The following is a 16,860-nucleotide window of genomic DNA, read 5'->3' as shown; positions in this document are numbered from 1 at the left end:
GAATGATTTCAGGCGCAAAAGCCAGTTTGAGTGTTGACTTGGCCTCCAAATGCTCCAGATCTCAATCCAATCCAACATCTGTGCTTTGTGCGAAACAAACAAGTCAGCTAACATCTTGGTGCCAGATACCACAGCTCAGCTTCAGAGGTCTAGTGGAGTCTAGGCCTCAAAGGGTCAGGGCTGTTGGGAGGCAAATGGGGGAGCGACCCAATATTAGGCAGACGGTCATAATGTTTCAGCAGATTGTTGCAGCTCAAAGTTTTGCCACTGCCTGTGTTAAATCTCCGATAGCTGCTTACAACTCTCCAGATTTGAGATTCTCATTGTAAAATGCTAAAACTGCTCCTTTTTTCTAAAAATATTTTGAGAGGCAATATGAATGAATGCAAACACACATTACACAACAAACCAACTTCACAATCGTTTTCCAAATTCATTTTCCAAAATGAAGGATTTTAAAATTTCTTCTGGGTTAACCTAAATTTATGTACACTTGTTTCACTTGGGAGTGAATAGAGGACTTGTTTTGCTTAAGGTCAAAGAATTGATCTCAAAAGCAAAACTGACATGTCGTAGACTTATGATTTATATTACGTGTTCCAGGTGCAAAATTCACAGATTGCTATGCCTGCGTGTGTGGATGTACATACTGAACGCTACAGTAGTGACATGTCTTTTTTTAGTCTCGTTTATAATGAGCCAGTCTGCAGACTTAATTAACAAAATAAACATTCTCGCTCTGCTGATTTGTCACTGCTTATTCGTCCCAAGGATATGGCCTTAACTACTTCAAGTTCAATAGATTTTTCTATTTCCCCTGATTGAAAAGCATTTTATTTGGAGAGATTGATTCGTACAAATTGAATCTAACATTTTCAAATGATTCTACAAGAATGAGCAGATTGGCAATTTCCTCCTTAATCTCAACAAAGTTCCTGTCATCTCATTCTGAGTTTATGCTGAGGCGAAAACTAAAAGTGAAATGTATCCAAGTGTGAGCCGGTGTCTTAAAGAACGTTTCAAGGGCAACACAAGCCTCCTGTGAGCACATTATGGCTCATAAAGTGAGCAAACATTGCTCCTGGATATCCATGTTCCAAATTCAGGCACTGGAGAGGTCCAAAGCTCTTTGTCCCCGTTTGTCTTTACATAATGGGGACTGGGCTCAGAGGACACTTTGGCTGTTGAGCACCCAGTGGGAACTGCTCTATGCCCTCCCTCACTGAGGAATATGATGAAGCGTGAAACCACATTAATTGAAGTCAGTTCAAAACTGTGAGGCTTGAATGACTAATGGGAGCTTGAATTAATATTGGACTTACTTTGCTTTAGTTTACTGTGACAAAATGGCTGATGTGCCCTTCAAAAGATAATATGTGTAGATAACATTTCCAGCACAGTAGACTTCAGAGTTGGACATGTCTGACTTAAGGCCTCAGGATACTTTGAAGCCGACAATCTAACAGTTTCAATCCCTGAAAAAAAAAAATGCTTGTGCATGCTGAGGTCAAAGAGGAAATCCGGTATTTGAATGTTTTTCTTAAGTTCTCATGGGTTATTGGCCTCACTTATAATCGAAGCCCAAGCATTGGAGTAATATCTGGCCAGGAGTATCTAGACTTTGTTCATCTTTGAACATCAGTGGGTTTTGGAAGTAAGATAGCCAACAAGCTGCTTCATGCAAATAGGAAAAGTGTTTTTTCCCTTCACATCAGTTGGCTTCTCCATTTGGAATTCACTTTGAGCTTTGCTATCTTGTAGTCTATTAAGGTGCACAAAAGCTATATAGCGGAGTCAGGGAGAGAGGGAAATCTCAGTAAAGCAGAAGTTTCCCTTTAACGTTACAGCCCCACTATTCCATTCAGCTCTTTGTGGAGCGCTGGGCTCTTTGGAGCAGAATCAGCACTGCTAATTCAATTTATTTACATACAGCCGACAGGCACAGGATGTATGTTGAGTGTTCAAATGGGGAATATGGAATAGACTTTACTTACTCCGCAGTTCTTCTGCATAATAAATTTGGGTTTAAAAAAAAAAAAAAGTTCAGCATAAATTAAGCTTCCACCCAGGACAGGATGGTGGTGCAGGAGGTACCTCAGGGCCTGTCTGTGTGGAGTTTGCATGCCGTGTCCGGACCTGTGTGGGTTCCCTCTGCGCACTCAGCTTCCTCACACAGCCCCTCATCCTTCCTCGTGTGGCCGTGCACTAAAGAGTTATAGATAATGAACGTGTGGACACTTATAGTGTCAGTGTTATAAGGCTAAATTATACATGCACTGACAAGTGTTTTTCTGCTCTCAACGTTGCTGACCCAGCAGCACAACTCCTGTACACTTGTCTAGAATAAAGTGAACCCATATGTCTGCGTTAAGACAAGAGTTTAACTATTTACACTTATTTGTATATATGTTGACATTTTTGCTGCTTCATTAACTTTCTGTCAACATGGCATTTTAAATAAAGCCATTAAAAAAATCCGTTAAATGATTACCATACACAGAACAAGCAGCTTCCACACTGGGAGTGAGTCTTTGGGCCTGAACCTACAGACCTCATTTGTCAGACAGCCTCACAGGACAACCTGTCCGCCTCCCAGCACAGTGCTGACTGTGTCAAACCTGCTTTTGAGGAGGAATGACGCTGGATCTACAAGGATTCAGCGTGATGTCTCAGAGCTGCTCGCCTCTCACTTTGAATCTAAAACCAAAGCCTTCATGTTCTCCTGGAGCCACTGTGGGACTTGCATGTTTCTCTGCAGCGCTGTATCTGTTCAGGCAGCTTGTTCAGCCTTTGATCTTTAAGAAACCGCAACGTGTTGCTGACCGAATCGTGAGTTTGAGTCCTGTCGTGCTCACGGGGGAAGAGCACTGCTAATCCAGACTGTGCCCTCAGGCGGATAAATGTTCAAATGGCCAATTAATTTGATAATCTGCCCTTCGTGCTCCCATCACGGCAGCGGAAAGCAGAGGTGTAACGTTCAAAGCGATATGTCAGGGAAATATATGCTCACCCAGAGGAATGCTGGGATATGCTGCTGGATGACTCTGGCTGGGGGGATGGGCTGATTGGAGGAGGCGAACAATGTTTTTCATCAAGTGCAGGCTTTCATTGCAAATTCCCCCCCAAACTCTGTAATCTTGTTTTATCACTATGGGCTAAACCATGGGAGCGTACCCCATGTATCCAGGAAACATAGCACATACGATAACAGAGAAACTAAGATGAGTAGTTTGTGATATTGGATTTCTTTAACAGCAATGTAAATCTAATTGCTACTGTTTGATTGTGAAAATTAGATGGGACTTTATTGTCTTCCTGTTCCAGTGTCCATTGTATGATTCTGAGGTGGAACCTCATATCATTTAGTTTTAGTACATGAAGCTAGACCTTATGTTTCTTTATCTCTGGTTTTCCCCGCTCTTTCATAACCTTTCCTCTCAATTTTCACCTTTCAAAACTGGCTTAACACTTTTACTCTTATGTTTGATTCTTCTGAGAGATACGACTTTAGTGATGGGTTCGTTTCTGAGAAACTAATTATTCATTCTCGCAGTCAAACACCAGAGCTGCTTGGCCTTGCGGATTTCTCCCTCATCGTCTCATCCTCTGTTTCTCATTGTGTTGGCAGCCCACTTTATTGATGGAGTAATTTGTCCAGAGACTGTTCCGCTGTCTCCTGGGTGCTATGTATATTAATTGCCATCTATTCATCTGAGGCTGTTCAGCCTTTCAGCACGTTTCTGAGTAGCAGTTCCAGGCTGGTGCTTCACAGCCTCTGTCACGGTCCCAATGCTCCGGCAGAAGAGCGTGCACCTACTGGAGACAAGTAACGTGAAACCTCATATGGCCAGTAAGAGTGTGATTTATTACTGCTGTGCAGTGCAGAACACGCCAACATCTGGGAGAGACAGCGCACACACCTGCCTGCACATGAAAAGCTTTACACTTTCACAGCATAAGTGCATTATACAATCCTTTTTTTTTTTTTTTCTCAGGTTTGTGCCTGCCTGTTAATCACCTCAAATCAATAATTCATTTCAGTGTCTAAAAGTAATTATGAATTTGTGAAACTGCAATTCAATTTCCCATGGGGTTCAGGGAGGTTGTGTGAACATGAAGAAAATGCAGTGGGAGCTCTGACTGGTTGGTATTTTTGGTATAATTCTGCCATGACTTAGACAATTTAATGCCAGTACAGATAAAGATGTAATCTGTACCTTGATTTTCTGTTTCTTGGAGTCGGGTACATCACTCACTTGCTTTCTCAGAAACTTGGCTTTTAAACATCTGTTGCTGTCTTGCTCTTATATTAGAGCTGTTAAGAGGAATGGCTGCTGCTTGGCAACCTTCTGAAGCTTCCTTTCCCTCGTTTTTATCCTTTCTCAGATTTATCACACATGCACTTTTTGTTCCTGTCCAAGTCATAAGTGGCAGTGTTTGCCTGTGCTGTCAGGGATGTCAACGGTAGGTAGTAAAGTTAAGTCAGGGTAAACACAGCTTAACAAAAATGTTTTAGTATAGGTTTTTGTGTGGAAGTCAGTCCTGACCAAACACTTGAGAAATTCCCATCAGACCAAATGTTGTTCAGCAGCCTACCTGCAGTTTGTTCAGTTGTTGCAGAATTGTATTTTCTTTAAATGGATGAATTAATCCATTCCAACTGAACAAATGTCATATGGTGATGAAAACTGACGGAATGTGATGGAGGACTATTTTTACCCTTTAAAGGGAAGGTGCTGAGGAGCCACAGGTGAAAAACATCAGAGGGAACCCAATGACACAGGAGGGAAAGGCCTGACAGGAAGACTAAGATGAGACGAGAATTCAAAATAAAACAGGACGTGATGAGACAAAGACAAAAAACTGAGCTCAACCTAACAGACAGTGAACACTAGCTGATCCTGACACACGGTGCCTCTATAGCACCACAATGCTTTTGATTCATACAATGTATGATCAGGCATTTAACCTGCAGCTCCTTTGGTTAGCATTGGCTCTTCTGCTAGGCCATGTTGTAATTTCAACTATACTTTGATTTATTGTGCAGGTTTACAAGTTCCATCAATGTCCAGAAGTTGACATGTAGGTTAAATTTGTAAAGCAACCAAATTTTAAGAATTTCAGATTACCAAAAGTAAAACATGTAGTATGAGTGTCTATTGTCTCATCTTTTCTTTTCTTTTTTTTTTTTTTTTTAGATTGGAAACCAGCTTTATCAATGAACAAGCGGCTGCTTTGGAAAGAGAAACAGAAGGTTTTACAGGAAAGAGAGGGCTTCAGAGTCACAAGTCGCTTCTACTGTTGTTCTCTAGTCTCATTATTATTCACATGTGTTGGGCTTAATTTGTGATCTCAATTATGATGTTTTTCACAGCCTTTCTGCCTCATTTTGAAGCTAGCATTCCTACCATTTTCTTTTTCTTTCTCCGCAATGAATTATCCTCTGCACCCCTCGAAGCTTCGCTCCCTCTGTTGTGTTTGTGTGTGAGCAGCCTTTCAGCCGCTCCCTGGTTGTCAGCTGATTGTAGATAATTACAGCTATTTGACTACAGCTTTCAGTGCCAGTCCTTTCTGGAGGCACTCACAGAGGGAGAGCATGCCACGCGGGGGCCCTTAACTGCCTCTGCAGATAGCTACAGACACAATGGCACAATGAGTATAATGGAATATAAATCATGTATCTAACCAATGCCGCTATCAGGTATTCATGCATGAAGCTGTCCTGTATGGATAAACATTTTGAATCTAAACAAAAGATGTTTACTTTCTGAAGCACTAAAATAGTGGGTGAAGATGCAGCATTACATTTCAGAATATTTTGTGGTGCTACTCAGTAACACAGAAATTATGAAAGCATTCTCCCATTTTCCTCAATTATCAACAAGGCATCATTTGGTGACAGTCTGGGTGGAAACTGGGTTCCTTGTCAATCTAATTTTGTAGAGCCTGGTTCCTTCTCTCACATGTGCCGAGTCTAATCCTGGTTTGAAGGAATGTAATTGTTCTCGAGCTGTCATACATTAGCTACATGCCTTTCTGTTCAGTGCTATATCCAGAACGGTACAAATGAGTCAGACTCTTTATGCTGACCTGACAACTCTCCCTGTCTTTCTGTCTCTTTCTCCCACTGCCTGTCTGACGCTTTCTTGTCTTCTCCTTTTCCCCTTTTTCGCCTCTGCTAGATGTCTTCTGTGTCCTCCCTTTCTCCCATGCGCCCACCCTCCATTGTCGTCCCTATTGTCGCTTACATAAGATGCATTGTGTGCAGTGGCAGCGGAGATTTGAGGACTCATCGCTGTCTGTCTCTTTTCTTGGGCGAACCATGACAGCTGAACACTTGACCGCAGGCAAAAGTGGATAATAGCAGGAGAGATCAAAGCAGGAAAGATACGACGCGTGCACTTTCTCTTTCCATCTGTCTCCCACATGACTGTCTCTCTGACTCTAACTTGACATACTATACATGATGTCCATCACCTCCAAAGTGAGCCCAAAAGTTGAAAGATACATATATACTGTGTATATAGCAAAAGAGGCATAAGAATATATGTGAGGACATTCAGAGGAACAGACTGAGAAGTTTTGAAGGATCCAGTCAAAATATTTTAAGCCTTTCTTAGTGATATTCTTACATGAAACGGTACACTGAAGGAGCTCATTGTCCTCCATACTGGCAGTGGACAGATCTTTTTCTTATTCAGAATAACTTTTGCGGAACACCTGTGATGTGAAAAATGATTTATAGTTATAGTTATAATTGTAGTATTTCTAAATTGTTCACTTCTATCACAACATACTCAAAAAGGACTTGCTCTACCAGGCTGTCAGATATGAAGTTGTTAAGCAACTTCATGACAGACCAACGAAAATACATACCAGCCACTGGTGTCTCTTTGCATTTAAGAAACGTGAAATCAGTCTGTGAGAGAAAATGCAGGAGATGGAAGAACTGTACAAGAAAAGGTGACGGTAAATGTACGATTATTGAACTGGAATGTTCCCAGGCTCCTTCAGACTTTTATTGTGCTGGAAGGTGGAAATTCAGATGCATGTACATTCAATCACACACACACTGACACACTGACGAATGGGCATGCCTCTGCTTCTTGTTTATCTCATCGCTACAGGCACTCTGATTTCACATGCAGGCTCACATATGTGACTGTTATGCCTACTGAGCATTTGTTGGCACCTGACAACGGACTTCTTATTGCCTGGTTGTTGGACGTATATGCACAGATTCATATGGGCTAGAAGAATCCCCTGATAAACATCCAAACCAGCAGTCATCGATGAACATGCAGGATACTTTCAGATCAATTTTATTTTATTACTCATTGAGCTGAGTATATCCCTTTTTATGTATTAGACTTTTGGTGCCGCCTCCTTTGATTCATCCCCCTCTGGCCTATTTGCAGAGTTGTGACCCTATAATGCCATCACAGATCATGTACAAATTTTGGTGGTTATTCATGTCTGTTTTTAGTGCTTTGGACTTGGCAGAGTGTTGTAGTAACACCACAGCAAGGCAGATTTACAGCCCAGTTCTAAACAGAAGAGCAATGAGAAATAACAATCAATATGCACATCAATACAAGAGTGGATGTGTGACAGGCTATTTGTGAACTGTATGGAACGTCAGTGTGATGGCATATTTGTGTTTCTGTTTGTGTGCACCTGCAGCTGGTGATAAGGGGGGGTGATCAATGTATGCCGTGTAATAATAGTCCAAGACTGTTTCCATTTTAGCTGTGTGTAGGAGTCCCACACTTGGTGCCAAAATAAAACAAGATTACCATTTATTTTGCCAATATAGTCAAAGAGCAGTAATTAATGCAGAACGGAGTCTCATTTATCAAAGTTTTACTTTCTGTATGCATGAAATGACACAACACTCGACCAAGTGCTTGGTAATTTGTTAATATATCAGAAGCTAATTGGTGCCTCCTGTGAATGTAAACAGAACGCACAACTACCAACCTCTCTGCAGATGTGATGAATGGTAAAACAAAAAGCAAAGCGTTTTTTCTTCCAGCCTTCACTTGGCCAAGACTTGTGGCGAGGCCATACTTGACAGGGAGTGTGTGCTTCCTCCAGCAGTGAGGCCTGTATCAGCTGCGGCTCGCTGTGCAGCAGTGGTCTCAGGTCTCAGGTGTCTGGTGGCCATGCCAGGCGAAAAAGCAGCCTGGCCTGCGTCAGCACACGTTATCTATCCCCCTCAGTGCCGTCGTCCCCTAGGAGATAGAGCTCTCATCACTCAGCTCTCTCCATCAGCCGCGGTGATTGGCTTATTATCAGATGTCCTGCACAGAGGAAGAATGGGACATGCATCGCTGCGCACATGGCTGCTTCTGCACATACATGCACACACTGACTTGGAAAATGTACACACCAAGGAACCAAAAGGATAATCATAATAGTAATGGCATGATGGGACTCAGTCATGCACCTTAGGCACTGACGGTTCAGTTCAGCATATGAAAAAATTCATGTACTAGGCTCTGTTATGTGAGCTTTTCGTCACTTGGCTTGGAAATGTCAAAGTAATAACATAGAACCTGGATAAGCACAGAGGACAGAAATCTAAACGAGGATGAAGCAATAGATGCTGTCAAGTTGTGGAATGTGAGTATGTTAGTGCGATTAATGAACTACAAATCACCTCATACATATTCGGTCGGAAGCCGTACATACCACAGCTGGATACTGCACAGCTGCAGGAGGCTATTTCAATTATGTAGAAATGATAATGCCACATTACATCACATCACTGAATTCATAGCGCAGTCAGATGCACAGCGTGCCAGCTGTTAGTACCAGTCTCTGTTTATCGAAAAGTATGCTGGCTGTCGGCTCAGGGTCTTTACTTGGTCCTGTCCATCTAGGATTAGTCCTTTACTCCAAATTTTTTCAGCAAAATCAGTGACCAAAGGAAAGTAACCATGAGCCAAATGGCGAGGGCCTGTGCTTCTCTAGTCTAATAAACTGCAGTGTGCTGGAATAATCTCCCTGTGTTTCAGGCCTGATTTCACATCAGCCACAGAGCAAGGAGAGAGATAGACAAAGGCAGGGTGAGAGAGCGTGATGTCACAAGCTCACAGGGTCTGGGGATCAGGATCCTATATTTATGCACGTATAAGAGTTTGTGAACTAGGAATGTGTGGGTGGCTATGAAAATAACAGAATATTTATTTATTTATTTATTTATTTTTATTTTTTATTTTTTTTCGTTTGAGGTGAATGGAGGTAACCACCAAAAGCCTCAACAGTCTCCGACTTTCCCTCCCCTTTATCCTCTTTGCACAATCCTTTCATTTTCTGGCCTCTCCGCCATCACGTCTCCAAATGCACACTAATTCTCTGACCAATTTCATACTGTATTTCTGCCAAAGCCTCCATTTCCCCTTCGCTTCTACCCACTCACCTGTCAATCCTCCTCTCCTTCTCATTTTTATATATTCTCATTTAGACCTGCCTCTTTCAGGCCAGTAAATCTCTTCCTCTGCAGTTCCTGTTCCCACTTTTCACTTTCTGGGATCTTTTCCTCCTCCTCTGTTCCATCCCTCCATGCCTTTCTCGCTGACCTCCTCCAACCTCTCTCTAAGCCTTCCTTGTTTAGACCCTGTGAGATGCCCCAAGTGCTTAAACAGCATGGAGCTGCACCACTTTTTGGGGAGCTGGAGGGCATGTGAGGTTTAATATCTTTAATGTCTGTGTCTATCAGAGACTGTCTGGGGATTTCTAAGTAGTACTGGAGGTGCTTAATGTACCATCTCCTGTCCCCTCATGCAGATCGGACATCCTGGAAGGGGAAAGAAAGCACAAGGACAGGAAGTGGGGCACCATGAAAGAGCAAGTCAGTTAATGAAAGAATTAGTTTCCACTGATTTTAGAGGAGAAATGTGCCAATATGTCCATGTTTGATAGAGAACAACCTAGATACAGTACGTGAGAAGTTCACATTCTGTTCATAAAGTTAATGTAGTGCAACAATACAATTATAAAGGTTAGCAGAGGTCTGGACCATCTGGGTGGCAGAGCTGAATAAAAAAAACCACCAACCAAACAAAAACAAAACAAAAACAACCCAGCCTGTAGTCCAACGCCAAAGCTATGAGCTGCAGACAGCAGAGAGAGTGTGGAAATAATATATATGTATATGTATATGAAAAGCATTAAAGTGATAATTGGGGCCATCGAGTGGCTGTCTACATCATGTGCTGCTGTGGATGGAACAAATATGAAACTTTTTAACAGATCAGGACAACAGGAGCCACAAATCGATTCAGTAAAACTGCACCTGAACCAGCAACTTCTGCATTAAGCTGAAAACCAACTCAAATGGATGAGTCCAATATCAGCATCCATCTGAAGAGTCACGGCCACATTGTCCAAAAACACCTATCAATAAATTAATAAATAAATTCATAGTAGATGCTGAGATGCTGAGGTGTAAATGGCGATACATAAATTTAATGATGGACACCAATGTAGGAACGTATAAAATGGTTACCTGTAAAATGTGCACTGTTCAACTTAAAAATTTCTGATCGTTCAATCCCAACAGCACTGTGTATGACTGAAGGAAAAATGTTGGCTTCCTGGATAATGTGTTTGTGTATGTAAATTTAAACTGATGGGTTGATTTCAAAAAGAAAAGAAAAGTCTGTCTTCATGAAAGTTCTTTAAAAGAGAGAGAACTTGGGCGGATGTGGTTACAAGGTTTGATTAAGGGCAAATTCTCCCATTGAGGTCCAGGCTGGACTGCAGATTGTATTTTGTTTGCTCGGACTATAGAACAGATGGAGGGTTGCTGGACCTGGATATTAATTAAACTTCTCCTTTTCCTCCTGTTCTCTTTTTATGCATAGGACATGATCACTCACAAGGACTACAGGGTTGAGAGCTGCTTAACTGGATGGGGGAAAGAAAGGTTAAAGTGGAGGGAGGAAGACATGCTTAAACAGAGAGGGGTAGCAGAGTGATGACGGTTCATTATCACCTTGTCCTTTGTTACCAGGTTACAACATGTACTTATAGCCATTGCCATCTGTAAGGGTGTGTGTGTGTGTGTGTGTGTGTGCGCGTGTGTGTGTGTGTGTGTGTGTGTGTGTGTGTGTGTGTGTGCGCGTTTATTGGCATTTGTTAAACCTCTAATCATAAAGCTCATTGTGTTTTGCGTGACATCTGGAGACTAACACATCCATCTCTGCCACCTGGCTTTGTTATTAGAAGCATTAATGACTGTTTCTAATGGGGGGTATCATTCATTCATTCATTCATTCATTCATCCATCCATCATTCATCTTCTACCGCTCATCTGTTTCTGGGTCCCGGGGGGTGTTGGAGCCAATCCCAGTTCAAACTGCGTGAGGGCGGGGTCACCCATGACAAGTGACCAGTCCATCACAGGGCCAACACACAGAGACAGACAGAGACCAACAACCACTCACACTCAGACCTACGGACAATTTAGAGTCACCACTTAACCCGAACACGATGTCTTTGGATGGTGGGAGGAAATGCGTGAGGCAACAGTGCTAACCTCTACATTTGCTCCACTAAATGTATTTTCAAGACCTTGAACATATATTTTCACCGTCAGCTTTTTCTATCTATAATGAGGTGTTGCAGAGTAAAACAGATTTTTTTTTTTTTTTTTTTTCCAGCGATCTCTGCAACTGGTCACCATGTCCCATACGTCACAAAGGTTTAGCTGTGTCATTTTTCTGGTGTGACCAGGCCTGTTAAGTATGAATAACGCATAAGGGGGATGTCGCTGTTCTCCTCTATCTGTGATATAAGAAGTCTCATCCATGGCCTGTTGCGAACTGTTTTTTACTTTGATAATAATGAGGATTGGTTTTATCCCAATGTTTAACTTTTTTGATTCTTCAGTAACAATTACTCTGGGTTGGACATTGTCAACAACATCAAAATCCTCAGGTGTAAATTTGAATATTACCTCCATCATTAAAAAATACTTATTGTTGTAACCATGACAACTGTTGCTCCTGAACCTTAAAATAAGGTTTGTTGACATAACCATGACATCAGTCACACCCGAATCTCCAAAAAGTGTTTGTTGTTGTTGCTGTCCTGTTATTTTAACCAAAAGCACAAAGTCTTTGTTTGACCACTACATTGCCAACTCGTGGACTAAATTTACTGTAAATGGTGATTTGGACAGCCATGACATTGTACGCCATTAATTGCCAGATCAGAAAATGCCCACGTTGAACTCTCAAACAACTTATTTAGTTGTTATTTTGGAGAGCTTTTGTGTGATTGTAGGATAAATTTGCATCCTCTAACTCTACATTTCATGCACCACTGCTTTCCAAAAAAGTATAATCCCATTAGTTTTTTCTGGTGCCAAAAAGATTTTCCCAGCTTCTTTGGGGACTCACAGGAGTAACTTCCAGTGAGCGCCACAACACATGCGAATTTTAGCCTTTACAGTGTGCCATTGGACCTTGTTGTTGATTTTACACAGTGCAGACGTTCCCAGATGTGGCTCCACGTACCTGAAATTCACTTTTTTGCATATTATACTTTCATTTATTTGTTATATAAAAACTGCTTTTTCAATGAAACTCCAACATAATGTACTTAGGTGTGTGTGTGTGTGTGTGTGTCATTTTATTGGGTTTTTAATCAGCGTGCCATGTTCTTGGTTCTGATTAAGTACAGAAGGCAAAGCTCTCCAGCCGGCTGCTTCCGAACAACACCGTCTATAAGAAGCAGATAATGCTTCAGCACTCAAGAAAATCAACAACTCTCTCCCTTTTTTGTCTCTCCCTCTCTTCGCTCCATCTTCCTCCAGTGCATTTGTGTCCAAATCAGATTGATGTTGTGAGAAAATGAAACTCCATTACAACTGGAAGGTGAGAGCACCCTCAGGTATGAGATATGTGATGTCACATGGAAAAAAAAGGAAACAATAGAATCTAATATCAGTAGCAACTAATATGATTCAGTGTTATGTCCTCTGGCCCTGCACACCCACAAAACATTTCCTAAGATCATCGGATGCAGTGCACGAAGACACAGATATATTGAGATGCACAGATGGAATGCCTGTAATAGGTTGTAACACATTGCCAGAAATGCACAGCAACAATAATTGTATTTTTGTGTTTGCGCTCCTGCAGTGACAATGCATCATCCTATCACTTCATCCCAGCGCCACATGTCACAAGACATTATTCTTCTCTCTTCCCATTAATTGACTCATCTTTTTTTCATTTCATCTTCAGTTAGCCTGTATAAGGACTCCTCCAGGCTCCACTCTCATCTACTGGGGACATTACGGGGAAAGGAAAGCAATAAAGATGAATATGTGCATCAGTGTTGTGTCTTATGCACGTGCCTTTATAAATAGAAAATTTAGGTTTAAAGTGAGTTTGACAAAACAAATTATCTTTGTGACAGCAACTTTTCATCCAGTGACGTTTTCATGAAATATGAGAATCGCTGATATAACAGAGGTTGACTCTTCAACAATTGCTCCTTTTGTTTTCCTAATACATGATATTCAGAAATATGATTCGGCACCAGACACAATAGATACAAAGCACGCCTGCACATTTCTCACAGCACAATGGAAGCTATTGTGAAATGAATAGAAAACACAACTGGTAGTGATGATGCAGGAGAAGTTAAACTTCACAGATAAACTTCTGTGATTTAGCTTACCAAAAAAAAAAAAGTTTCCAACTGAATAATTTTATTGCAGGTCTCTCCTGAGCTTTTATTTTCTGTCTTAACGCAATTTGTACAAATATTTCATATTTATATTAAATTAATATTTGTATTATATTAATGTTAACCTCCCTCTGGGAACGATGGATTCTCCATTTTTAAACCAGTGGGATTATTTGAATATATGATTGAAATTTTCATTAAGGAGTCCAAAGCCATAGCAACTCACTCAGGCTCTATAAAAAGAGGATCGCTCCCCCTAACCAAACTGAGTTTTGTCTCTTTGTATTTCTACAGCTGTAATACCTGCACATTAAAATGTTTTACTCACCTCATTTACCAATACCTCCAGACTTACAGGTTGTAGTACACCCCTCGGCAGAGCTATTTCCATGGGACGCTGTTCAACTATCAAGTGATTTGATACACCAAAATATTTGGTTAGCATCATGACGATGAGAGTGTTTCTGCACTGCAAGTTCCACGCTAGCCAATCAAGAAACAAGTAACATCACAGTGAACTAAATTACACTTCACAAATTTAAGGCGCATGTGGGCAATAGTCTAAAGCACAGTGTTTTCAATCCAAGGACAGAAAAACAACATACTATCATTAAATGCTTGGTTAGATACTTAGAAGGAGCCTATAACCCATATGGTCGAAAGCAACTATGGGATGGAACATGATCAGCTGTGGCAGATGCCCTGTTATTGGCTCTGAATGGAAACTGTTGCTTCACAGAGAGGATACCTTCTGCCATCTGATAATTCCCACTGCATTTTCTGATAATGACATAATATCAGCAGGTGATGGTGAGAGGCAGGCAGCCAGCCAGCTTTTGAGTCAATGAGGTGTTACTTATTTCAAACTGGAAATGTAAAATGGGAAAGTTTAGACAGACAGTAGATCTATTCTCCTTTGGCTCCATACGTGTCCCACTAAAGAAATGTAAGCACAGCTCAGACAGCTCTCCATTGCTCTCATCACTGCAGTGGCCTCAAGCGGTTTTTAGATTTAATAGTTAAGTCTTAATTACAGCAAAAATGTCTCAGTGGGTCGACTCCCTTTTGAAGCTACCGTTTCCTGACTTCAGTGAGAGGGCCCCCAAAGGGCTCCTGACCATTGAAGTCAGCATGCATACTAACAAGTAACCAAGCTTCTCTTCTGTTGTGTTAAACAAAGCTACCAAAGCTTTTTTCTCTGCCATAGAAGTAAAATGCTCTCTCACATAATACCACAACCCAATGACTGTTAGGGATGAGTGAGGGAGACAGTGGTAGAAGAAACATACTGGTAAATAATGACATTATTTAGAATAAGTAGAATAAGAGCCTGTTCTTAAATAATTAAAGTGCAGGTGTTCTGGATCGTGTACATTTTATGTTGTGTTAATTAGCAGGCTAATACATTCAAGCCAAAACAATGAACACATAAAAACAATGAATTTGCTCATCATCGGCATGTTAGCATTGTCCAATGAGTGGATTAGCATCCTTATTAGCATATTAGAGGTTATCTGACTGAGCCCAGTGTAGCTGATGGCTCTTGACTGATTTGTGTTCTTATCTTTTATTGAAATCTGTCAAAAAAGATAATGATAATAATAAAACAGTACTTTGTGGACCAAAGACAGAAGACAGGTGGGGTACCTGGTATGTAGGCCACCCAGGAACCAGTTTAGCCCTGTGTGAGTTTGAAACAGATGTAAATGAGCTTTTAAGCTGTAGCTAGTGAACCGGCATTCTCATTTATCTGCACTCATCCTCTCCTAAGCCTGGGATCCAGACAGCAGTCGGAGGCTTGTGCCGGAGTTTTTGGAAGCGAGCGAGTCATTTGGGATGGTGACCCAGATGCCCTTATCTTCTGTCCATCATGCCTCTGTTTCAGGCCTGAAATATGCTCAGCTCCCAGAAGCTATGCCCGTCACTGTCTGGGCTCCAGTCACGAATTTTCTGATTAAGAGCTCCTTGGTCTGCAGGGGCATGATAACTAAAGCATGTCTTCCCTGCTAGGCTGCAAGCTCCTAAAATAACTCCAGGAAAAAATAAATAAATAAATAAAATATATATAATATATATAATGTTTTTTCATTATTGTTGTTGATATCATAAAACATATTTGGCATCTGTAACTGCCCGGTCACACCTGATATTGTGTGTTTCTCCATGTGAAGCTGGTGGCTGTTGCAGTTATAGTTGCCATGGTTTCTTCAGTTTTGATAATTCTTATATAATATTATTGGTGGCTGGTTGCTGTGAAGAATGAACACACACACACACACACACACACACACATTTACGGCTTGTGTCAGTAAATGTTTCTAACCACCCCCACATTCGTGTCCTTCCTCAAAGAGAGCAGCCTGAGGACAAACAACAGCTCCTCTCAAATCATCTTGCTCTCCCCTATATTCATCACACCATCTCTCTCTCTCTCTTTCTTTCTCCATAATTCTCTCATTCCCTCTCTCACCTCTCCCTTCTGCCTTTTTTGCCCTTTTTCAGCTTCATCGTCACAGATCCCTCGCCTCCCCTGCCCCAATTCTCTTCAAACCACTCTCTCTCTCCAGTCATAGCCATTTAGCCTTTTTTTTTTAAAGGGCCCTTCTGCCATATCTCCATATCTCTTAATTAGCACTCTCGCTCTCTCTACACCTTGCAGGTCTGTTACAATTTTAACACACACAGTCTCTTCCTCCGTCACTCTACCCTCCAGCTGTCTCAGAAAGGCTCACACCTCCATATTTCTTTTCAGGATGATTATTCTTAATGTCTGCCCTCAATTTCTTTTTTTCTATCAGTGTTTTGATATTTTCTATAAATTCATTCAGCCACCTCTAAAATATATAGCTTTGCATTTCTCTTGCTATCGCCCACAGTTTTGTTTTTTCGTTTTTTTGTTTTTTTTTTTTATCTCCCCTCGCCTTTCCTCTTTTTTTATGTTTAAGCTTTTGAGATGACTTTCAGTTAGACTTCACACACTCTAGGCTCTAGCGGCCTGCTGCGGCTTCTGAGCAAGGTGATGCGTGTTTGTGGTGGCTTCAATGTGCTGCGTTAAGCTGAAAAAGCTGCAGTGTATTTGCAGGTCTGTAGTTTGTAGACTTTTCCTGCTCGTGGCTGCTGGTTTGAAGGACAGAGCTGTTCGAGTGGCGGCAA

The sequence above is a fragment of the Echeneis naucrates genome, chromosome 17, assembly GCF_900963305.1.
Source record: "Echeneis naucrates chromosome 17, fEcheNa1.1, whole genome shotgun sequence".
Lineage (NCBI taxonomy): Eukaryota > Metazoa > Chordata > Actinopteri > Carangiformes > Echeneidae > Echeneis > Echeneis naucrates.
The sequence above is the reverse complement of the archived record's forward strand: the minus strand, read 5'-3'. Positions refer to the sequence as shown.